The sequence below is a fragment of the Crinia signifera genome, unplaced genomic scaffold (assembly GCF_055691185.1).
Source record: "Crinia signifera unplaced genomic scaffold, ASM5569118v1 HAP2_SCAFFOLD_195, whole genome shotgun sequence".
NCBI lineage: Eukaryota > Metazoa > Chordata > Amphibia > Anura > Myobatrachidae > Crinia > Crinia signifera.
In genome coordinates, this window is record NW_028142088.1 from 110108 (window position 1) to 120000 (window position 9893).

Sequence of the window (9893 nt, forward strand, 5' to 3'; positions counted from 1 at the left end):
ATATTTCCACCCCACGATGCCTGGGGAAGGTAGCCCGGGCCCGCGGGAGGTCACCCACGGGTCCGGGGCAATGCGCCCCCCGCAGGACAACCGGGGAAATGCATGCAAAAGGTGAAAAAAACACTTTGAAAATAGTTTCAATCGTTCTCCCACTCTTCCCCGGGATTCATGCCCGGGGCTGTGGAAGTGTCCCTGGGCACGTCCGAGCGTCTTCCCCCCGGGAAAAAAAACTTCCATATTTCCACCCCACGATGCCCGGGGAAGGTAGCCCAGGCCCGGGGGAGGCCACCCCCGGGTCCGGGGAACTGCGCCCCCCGCTGGTCGCCCGGGGAATTGCGTCCAAAAGGTGAAAAAAATACTTTGAAAATACTTTGAAATTCCTTACCCACTCGAGCCCGGGATTCATGCCCAGGGCTGTGGAAGTGTCCCTGGGCACGTCCGAGCGTCTTCCCCCCCCGGGAAAAACAAGTTCCAGATTTTCACCCCACGCTGCCCGGGGGAGGTAGCCCGGGCCTGGGGGAGGTCACCCCCGGGTCCGGGGGACTGCGCCCCGTGCTGGACACCCGGAGAAATGCATCCAAAAGGAGAAAAAAACACTGAAAACAGTTTGAAATGGTTCACCCACTCTTCCCCGGGATTCATGCCCAGGGCTGTGGAAGTGTCCCTGGGCACGTCCGAGCGTCTTCCCCCCGGAAAAAAAAAAGTTCCATATTTCCACCCCACGATGCCCGGGGAAGGTAGCCCGGGCCCGGGGGAGTCCATCCCCGGGTCCGGGGAACTGCGCCCCCCGCTGGTCGACCGGGGAATTGCGTCCAAAAGGTGCAAAAAATACTTTGAAAATAGTTTGAAATCGTTCGCCCACTCTTCCCCGGGATTCATGCCCGGGTCTGTGGAAGTGTCCCTGGGCACGTCCGAGCGTCTTCCCCCCCTGAAAAAAAAAGTTCCATATTTCCACCCCACGATGCCTGGGGAAGGTAGCCCGGGCCCGCGGGAGGTCACCCACGGGTCCGGGGCAATGCGCCCCCCGCAGGACAACCGGGGAAATGCATGCAAAAGGTGAAAAAAACACTTTGAAAATAGTTTCAATCGTTCTCCCACTCTTCCCCGGGATTCATGCCCGGGGCTGTGGAAGTGTCCCTGGGCACGTCCGAGCGTCTTCCCCCCGGGAAAAAAAACTTCCATATTTCCACCCCACGATGCCCGGGGAAGGTAGCCCAGGCCCGGGGGAGGCCACCCCCGGGTCCGGGGAACTGCGCCCCCCGCTGGTCGCCCGGGGAATTGCGTCCAAAAGGTGAAAAAAATACTTTGAAAATACTTTGAAATTCCTTACCCACTCGAGCCCGGGATTCATGCCCAGGGCTGTGGAAGTGTCCCTGGGCACGTCCGAGCGTCTTCCCCCCCCCGGGAAAAACAAGTTCCAGATTTTCACCCCACGCTGCCCGGGGGAGGTAGCCCGGGCCTGGGGGAGGTCACCCCCGGGTCCGGGGGACTGCGCCCCGTGCTGGACACCCGGAGAAATGCATCCAAAAGGAGAAAAAAACACTGAAAACAGTTTGAAATGGTTCACCCACTCTTCCCCGGGATTCATGCCCAGGGCTGTGGAAGTGTCCCTGGGCACGTCCGAGCGTCTTCCCCCCGGAAAAAAAAAAGTTCCATATTTCCACCCCACGATGCCCGGGGAAGGTAGCCCGGGCCCGGGGGAGTCCATCCCCGGGTCCGGGGAACTGCGCCCCCCGCTGGTCGCCCGGGGAATTGCGTCCAAAAGGTGCAAAAAATACTTTGAAAATAGTTTGAAATCGTTCGCCCACTCTTCCCCGGGATTCATGCCCGGGTCTGTGGAAGTGTCCCTGGGCACGTCCGAGCGTCTTCCCCCCCTGAAAAAAAAAGTTCCATATTTCCACCCCACGATGCCTGGGGAAGGTAGCCCGGGCCCGCGGGAGGTCACCCACGGGTCCGGGGCAATGCGCCCCCCGCAGGACAACCGGGGAAATGCATGCAAAAGGTGAAAAAAACACTTTGAAAATAGTTTCAATCGTTCTCCCACTCTTCCCCGGGATTCATGCCCGGGGCTGTGGAAGTGTCCCTGGGCACGTCCGAGCGTCTTCCCCCCGGGAAAAAAAACTTCCATATTTCCACCCCACGATGCCCGGGGAAGGTAGCCCAGGCCCGGGGGAGGCCACCCCCGGGTCCGGGGAACTGCGCCCCCCGCTGGTCGCCCGGGGAATTGCGTCCAAAAGGTGAAAAAAATACTTTGAAAATACTTTGAAATTCCTTACCCACTCGAGCCCGGGATTCATGCCCAGGGCTGTGGAAGTGTCCCTGGGCACGTCCGAGCGTCTTCCCCCCCCGGGAAAAACAAGTTCCAGATTTTCACCCCACGCTGCCCGGGGGAGGTAGCCCGGGCCTGGGGGAGGTCACCCCCGGGTCCGGGGGACTGCGCCCCGTGCTGGACACCCGGAGAAATGCATCCAAAAGGAGAAAAAAACACTGAAAACAGTTTGAAATGGTTCACCCACTCTTCCCCGGGATTCATGCCCAGGGCTGTGGAAGTGTCCCTGGGCACGTCCGAGCGTCTTCCCCCCGGAAAAAAAAAAGTTCCATATTTCCACCCCACGATGCCCGGGGAAGGTAGCCCGGGCCCGGGGGAGTCCATCCCCGGGTCCGGGGAACTGCGCCCCCCGCTGGTCGCCCGGGGAATTGCGTCCAAAAGGTGCAAAAAATACTTTGAAAATAGTTTGAAATCGTTCGCCCACTCTTCCCCGGGATTCATGCCCGGGTCTGTGGAAGTGTCCCTGGGCACGTCCGAGCGTCTTCCCCCCCTGAAAAAAAAAGTTCCATATTTCCACCCCACGATGCCTGGGGAAGGTAGCCCGGGCCCGCGGGAGGTCACCCACGGGTCCGGGGCAATGCGCCCCCCGCAGGACAACCGGGGAAATGCATGCAAAAGGTGAAAAAAACACTTTGAAAATAGTTTCAATCGTTCTCCCACTCTTCCCCGGGATTCATGCCCGGGGCTGTGGAAGTGTCCCTGGGCACGTCCGAGCGTCTTCCCCCCGGGAAAAAAAACTTCCATATTTCCACCCCACGATGCCCGGGGAAGGTAGCCCAGGCCCGGGGGAGGCCACCCCCGGGTCCGGGGAACTGCGCCCCCCGCTGGTCGCCCGGGGAATTGCGTCCAAAAGGTGAAAAAAATACTTTGAAAATACTTTGAAATTCCTTACCCACTCGAGCCCGGGATTCATGCCCAGGGCTGTGGAAGTGTCCCTGGGCACGTCCGAGCGTCTTCCCCCCGGAAAAAAAAAGTTCCATATTTCCACCCCACGATGCCCGGGGAAGGTAGCCCGGGCCCGGGGGAGTCCATCCCCGGGTCCGGGGAACTGCGCCTCCCACTGTTCGCCCGGGGAATTGCGTCCAAAAGGTGCAAAAAATACTTTGAAAATAGTTTGAAATCGTTCGCCCACTCTTCCCCGGGATTCATGCCCGGGTCTGTGGAAGTGTCCCTGGGCACGTCCGAGCGTCTTCCCCCCCTGAAAAAAAAAGTTCCATATTTCCACCCCACGATGCCTGGGGAAGGTAGCCCGGGCCCGCGGGAGGTCACCCACGGGTCCGGGGCAATGCGCCCCCCGCAGGACAACCGGGGAAATGCATGCAAAAGGTGAAAAAAACACTTTGAAAATAGTTTCAATCGTTCTCCCACTCTTCCCCGGGATTCATGCCCGGGGCTGTGGAAGTGTCCCTGGGCACGTCCGAGCGTCTTCCCCCCGGGAAAAAAAACTTCCATATTTCCACCCCACGATGCCCGGGGAAGGTAGCCCAGGCCCGGGGGAGGCCACCCCCGGGTCCGGGGAACTGCGCCCCCCGCTGGTCGCCCGGGGAATTGCGTCCAAAAGGTGAAAAAAATACTTTGAAAATACTTTGAAATTCCTTACCCACTCGAGCCCGGGATTCATGCCCAGGGCTGTGGAAGTGTCCCTGGGCACGTCCGAGCGTCTTCCCCCCCCGGGAAAAACAAGTTCCAGATTTTCACCCCACGCTGCCCGGGGGAGGTAGCCCGGGCCTGGGGGAGGTCACCCCCGGGTCCGGGGGACTGCGCCCCGTGCTGGACACCCGGAGAAATGCATCCAAAAGGAGAAAAAAACACTGAAAACAGTTTGAAATGGTTCACCCACTCTTCCCCGGGATTCATGCCCAGGGCTGTGGAAGTGTCCCTGGGCACGTCCGAGCGTCTTCCCCCCGGAAAAAAAAAAGTTCCATATTTCCACCCCACGATGCCCGGGGAAGGTAGCCCGGGCCCGGGGGAGTCCATCCCCGGGTCCGGGGAACTGCGCCCCCCGCTGGTCGCCCGGGGAATTGCGTCCAAAAGGTGCAAAAAATACTTTGAAAATAGTTTGAAATCGTTCGCCCACTCTTCCCCGGGATTCATGCCCGGGTCTGTGGAAGTGTCCCTGGGCACGTCCGAGCGTCTTCCCCCCCTGAAAAAAAAAGTTCCATATTTCCACCCCACGATGCCTGGGGAAGGTAGCCCGGGCCCGCGGGAGGTCACCCACGGGTCCGGGGCAATGCGCCCCCCGCAGGACAACCGGGGAAATGCATGCAAAAGGTGAAAAAAACACTTTGAAAATAGTTTCAATCGTTCTCCCACTCTTCCCCGGGATTCATGCCCGGGGCTGTGGAAGTGTCCCTGGGCACGTCCGAGCGTCTTCCCCCCGGGAAAAAAAACTTCCATATTTCCACCCCACGATGCCCGGGGAAGGTAGCCCAGGCCCGGGGGAGGCCACCCCCGGGTCCGGGGAACTGCGCCCCCCGCTGGTCGCCCGGGGAATTGCGTCCAAAAGGTGAAAAAAATACTTTGAAAATACTTTGAAATTCCTTACCCACTCGAGCCCGGGATTCATGCCCAGGGCTGTGGAAGTGTCCCTGGGCACGTCCGAGCGTCTTCCCCCCCCGGGAAAAACAAGTTCCAGATTTTCACCCCACGCTGCCCGGGGGAGGTAGCCCGGGCCTGGGGGAGGTCACCCCCGGGTCCGGGGGACTGCGCCCCGTGCTGGACACCCGGAGAAATGCATCCAAAAGGAGAAAAAAACACTGAAAACAGTTTGAAATGGTTCACCCACTCTTCCCCGGGATTCATGCCCAGGGCTGTGGAAGTGTCCCTGGGCACGTCCGAGCGTCTTCCCCCCGGAAAAAAAAAAGTTCCATATTTCCACCCCACGATGCCCGGGGAAGGTAGCCCGGGCCCGGGGGAGTCCATCCCCGGGTCCGGGGAACTGCGCCCCCCGCTGGTCGCCCGGGGAATTGCGTCCAAAAGGTGCAAAAAATACTTTGAAAATAGTTTGAAATCGTTCGCCCACTCTTCCCCGGGATTCATGCCCGGGTCTGTGGAAGTGTCCCTGGGCACGTCCGAGCGTCTTCCCCCCCTGAAAAAAAAAGTTCCATATTTCCACCCCACGATGCCTGGGGAAGGTAGCCCGGGCCCGCGGGAGGTCACCCACGGGTCCGGGGCAATGCGCCCCCCGCAGGACAACCGGGGAAATGCATGCAAAAGGTGAAAAAAACACTTTGAAAATAGTTTCAATCGTTCTCCCACTCTTCCCCGGGATTCATGCCCGGGGCTGTGGAAGTGTCCCTGGGCACGTCCGAGCGTCTTCCCCCCGGGAAAAAAAACTTCCATATTTCCACCCCACGATGCCCGGGGAAGGTAGCCCAGGCCCGGGGGAGGCCACCCCCGGGTCCGGGGAACTGCGCCCCCCGCTGGTCGCCCGGGGAATTGCGTCCAAAAGGTGAAAAAAATACTTTGAAAATACTTTGAAATTCCTTACCCACTCGAGCCCGGGATTCATGCCCAGGGCTGTGGAAGTGTCCCTGGGCACGTCCGAGCGTCTTCCCCCCCCGGGAAAAACAAGTTCCAGATTTTCACCCCACGCTGCCCGGGGGAGGTAGCCCGGGCCTGGGGGAGGTCACCCCCGGGTCCGGGGGACTGCGCCCCGTGCTGGACACCCGGAGAAATGCATCCAAAAGGAGAAAAAAACACTGAAAACAGTTTGAAATGGTTCACCCACTCTTCCCCGGGATTCATGCCCAGGGCTGTGGAAGTGTCCCTGGGCACGTCCGAGCGTCTTCCCCCCGGAAAAAAAAAAGTTCCATATTTCCACCCCACGATGCCCGGGGAAGGTAGCCCGGGCCCGGGGGAGTCCATCCCCGGGTCCGGGGAACTGCGCCCCCCGCTGGTCGCCCGGGGAATTGCGTCCAAAAGGTGCAAAAAATACTTTGACAATACTTTGAAATTCCTCACCCACTCGAGCCCGGGATTCATGCCCAGGGCTGTGGAAGTGTCCCTGGGCACGTCCGAGCGTCTTCCCCCCCCGGGAAAAACAAGTTCCAGATTTTCACCCCACGCTGCCCGGGGGAGGTAGCCCGGGCCTGGGGGAGGTCACCCCCGGGTCCGGGGGACTGCGCCCCGTGCTGGACACCCGGAGAAATGCATCCAAAAGGTGAAAAAAACACTGAAAACAGTTTGAAATGGTTCACCCACTCTTCCCCGGGAATCATGCCCAGGGCTGTGGAAGTGTCCCTGGGCACGTCCGAGCGTCTTCCCCCCGGAAAAAAAAAACTTCCATATTTCCACCCCACGATGCCCGGGGAAGGTAGCCCGGGCCCGGGGGAGGCCACTCCCGGGTCCGGGGACATGTGCCCCCCGCTGGCCGACCCGAGAATTGCACAGAAAGGGTGAAAAAAGCACTTAGAAAATATCTTGAAACCGTTCACCCACTCTTCCCCGGGATTCATGCCCAGGGCTGTGGAAGTGTCCCTGGGCAGGCTGAAGCTTCTGCCCCCCGGAAAAAAAAAACTTCCATATTTCCACCCCCCGCTACCCAGGGAAGGTAGCCCAGGCCCGGGGAAGGTCACCCCCGGGTCCGGGGCACTGCGCCCCCCGCAGGACACCCGGAGAATTGCATCCAAAAGGTGAAAAAAGCACTTAGAAAATACTTCAAAATTCCTCACCCACTCAAGCCCGGGATTCATGCCCAGGGCTGTGGAAGTGTCCCCGGGCAAGCCGAAGCTTCTGCCCCCCTGAAAAAAAAAACTTCCATATTTCCACCCCACGCTACCCAGGGAAGGTAGCCCGGGCCTGGGGGAGGTCACCCCTGGGTCCGGGGCACCGCTGGCCACCCGGAGAAATGGAGTCAAGCCGTGAGAAAAAAAGCACTTTGAATTGAGAAATGGAGTCAAGCCGTAAAAATGCACTTTGAAAATACTTTGATTCCTCTCACCCACTCTTCCCCAGGATTCATGCCCAGGGCTGTGGAAGTGTCCCCGGGCATGAAGAAGCGTCTTTTCCCCCTGAAAAAAAAAACTTCCATATTTCCACCCCACGCTACCCAGGGAAGGTAGCCCGGGCCAGGGGGACGTCGTCCCGGGGTCCGGGGACATGTGCCCCCCGCTGGCCGACCCGAGAATTGCACAGAAAGGGTGAAAAAAGCACTTTGAAAATACTTTGATTCCTCACCCACTCTTCCCCGGGATTCATGCCCGGGCCTATGGAAGTGTCCCCGGGCATGAAGAAGCGTCTTTTCCCCCTGAAAAAAAAAACTTCCATATTTCCACCCCACGCTGCCCGGGGGAGGTAGCCCAGGCCCGGGGGAGGTCACCCCCGGGTCCGGGGCACTGCGTCCCCCGCAGGACAACCGGGGAATTGCGTCCAAAAGGTGAAAAAAATACTTTGAAAATAGTTTGAAATCGTTCGCCCACTCTTCCCCGGGATTCATGCCCAGGGCTGTGGAAGTGTCCCTGGGCACGTCCGAGCGTCTTCCCCCCCCGGGAAAAACAAGTTCCAGATTTTCACCCCACGCTGCCCGGGGGAGGTAGCCCGGGCCTGGTTGAGGTCACCCCCGGGTCCGGGGGACTGCGCCCCGTGCTGGACACCCGGAGAAATGCATCCAAAAGGTGAAAAAAAACACTGAAAACAGTTTGAAACTGTTCACCCACTCTTCCCCGGGATTCATGCCCAGGGCTGTGGAAGTGTCCCCGGGCAAGATGAAGCTTATGCCCCCCTGAAAAAAAAAACTTCCATATTTCCACCCCCCGCTACCCAGGGAAGGTAGCCCGGGCCCGGGGGAGGTCACCCCCGGGTCCGGGGCACTGCGCCCCCCGCAGGACACCCGGAGAATTGCATCCAAAAGGTGAAAAAAGCACTTAGAAAATATCTTGAAATCGTTCACCCACTCTTCCCCGGGATTCATGCCCAGGGCTGTGGAAGTGTCCCTGGGCAGGCTGAAGCTTCTGCCCCCCCGGGAAAAAAAACCTTCCATATTTCCACCCCACGCTACCCAGGGAAGGTAGCCCAGGCCCGGGGGAGGTCACCCCCGGGTCCGGGGCACTGCGCCACCCGCAGGACACCCGGGGAATTGCATCCAAAAGGTGAAAAAAGCACTTAGAAAATATCTTGAAATCGTTCACCCACTCTTCCCCGGGATTCATGCCCAGGGCTGTGGAAGTGTCCCTGGGCACGTTCGAGCGTCCTCCCCCCTGAAAAAAAAACTTCCATATTTCCACCCCCCGCTACCCAGGGAAGGTAGCCCAGGCCCGGGGGAGGTCACCCCCGGGTCCGGGGCACTGCGCCACCCGCAGGACACCCGGGGAATTGCATCCAAAAGGTGAAAAAAGCACTTAGAAAATATCTTGAAATCGTTCACCCACTCTTCCCCGGGATTCATGCCCAGGGCTGTGGAAGTGTCCCTGGGCACGTTCGAGCGTCCTCCCCCCTGAAAAAAAAACTTCCATATTTCCACCCCCCGCTACCCAGGGAAGGTAGCCCAGGCCCGGGGGAGGTCATCCCCGGGTCTGGGGACCGGCGTCCCCCGCAGGACAACCGGGGAATTGCGTCCAAAAGGTGAAAAAAATACTTTGAAAATACTTTGAAATTCCTCACCCACTCGATCCCGGGATTCATGCCCTGGCCTATGGAAGTGTCCCCGGGCATGACAAAGCGTCTTCCCCCCCTGAAATAAAAACTTCCACAAAACCACCCCGCGCTGGCCAGGGAAGGTAGCCCGGGCCAGGGGGACGTCGTCCAGGGGTCCGGGGACATGTGCCCCCCGCTGGCCGACCTGAGAATTGCACAGAAAGGGTGAAAAAAGCACTTTGAATATACTTTGATTCCTCACCCACTCTTCCCCGGGATTCATGCCCGGGCCTATGGAAGTGTCCCCGGGCATGAAGAAGCGTCTTCCCCCCTGAAAAAAAAAGTTCCATATTTCCACCCCACGCTACCCAGGGAAGGTAGCCCGGGCCCGGGGGAGGTCACCCCCGGGTCCGGGGAACTGCGCCACCCGCAGGACACCCGGGGAAATGCGTCCAAAAGGTGATAAAAATACTTTGAAAATAGTTTGAAATCGTTCACCCACTCTTCCCCGGGATTCATGCCCAGGGCTGTGGAAGTGTCCCCGGGCAAGCTGAAGCTTCTTCCCCCCTGAAAAAAAAAAGTTCCATATTTCCTCCCCACGATGCCCGGGGAAGGTAGCCCAGGCCCGGGGGAGGTCACCCCCGGGTCCGGGGCACTGCGCCCCCCGCTGGTCGCCCGGGGAAATGCATCCAAACTGTGAAAAAATACTTTGAAAATAGTTTGAAACAGCTCGCCCACTCTTCCCCGGGATTCATGCCCAGGGCTGTGGAAGTGTCCCTGGGCACGTCCGAGCGTCTTCCCCCCGGGAAAAACAAGTTCCAGATTTTCACCCCCACGCTGCCCGGGGGAGGTAGCCCGGGCCTGGGTGAGGTCACCCCCGGGTCCGGGGGACTGCGCCCCGTGCTGGACACCCGGAGAAATGCATCTAATCGGTGAAAAAAACACTGAAAACAGTTTGAAATTGTTCACCCACTCTTCCCCGGGATTCATG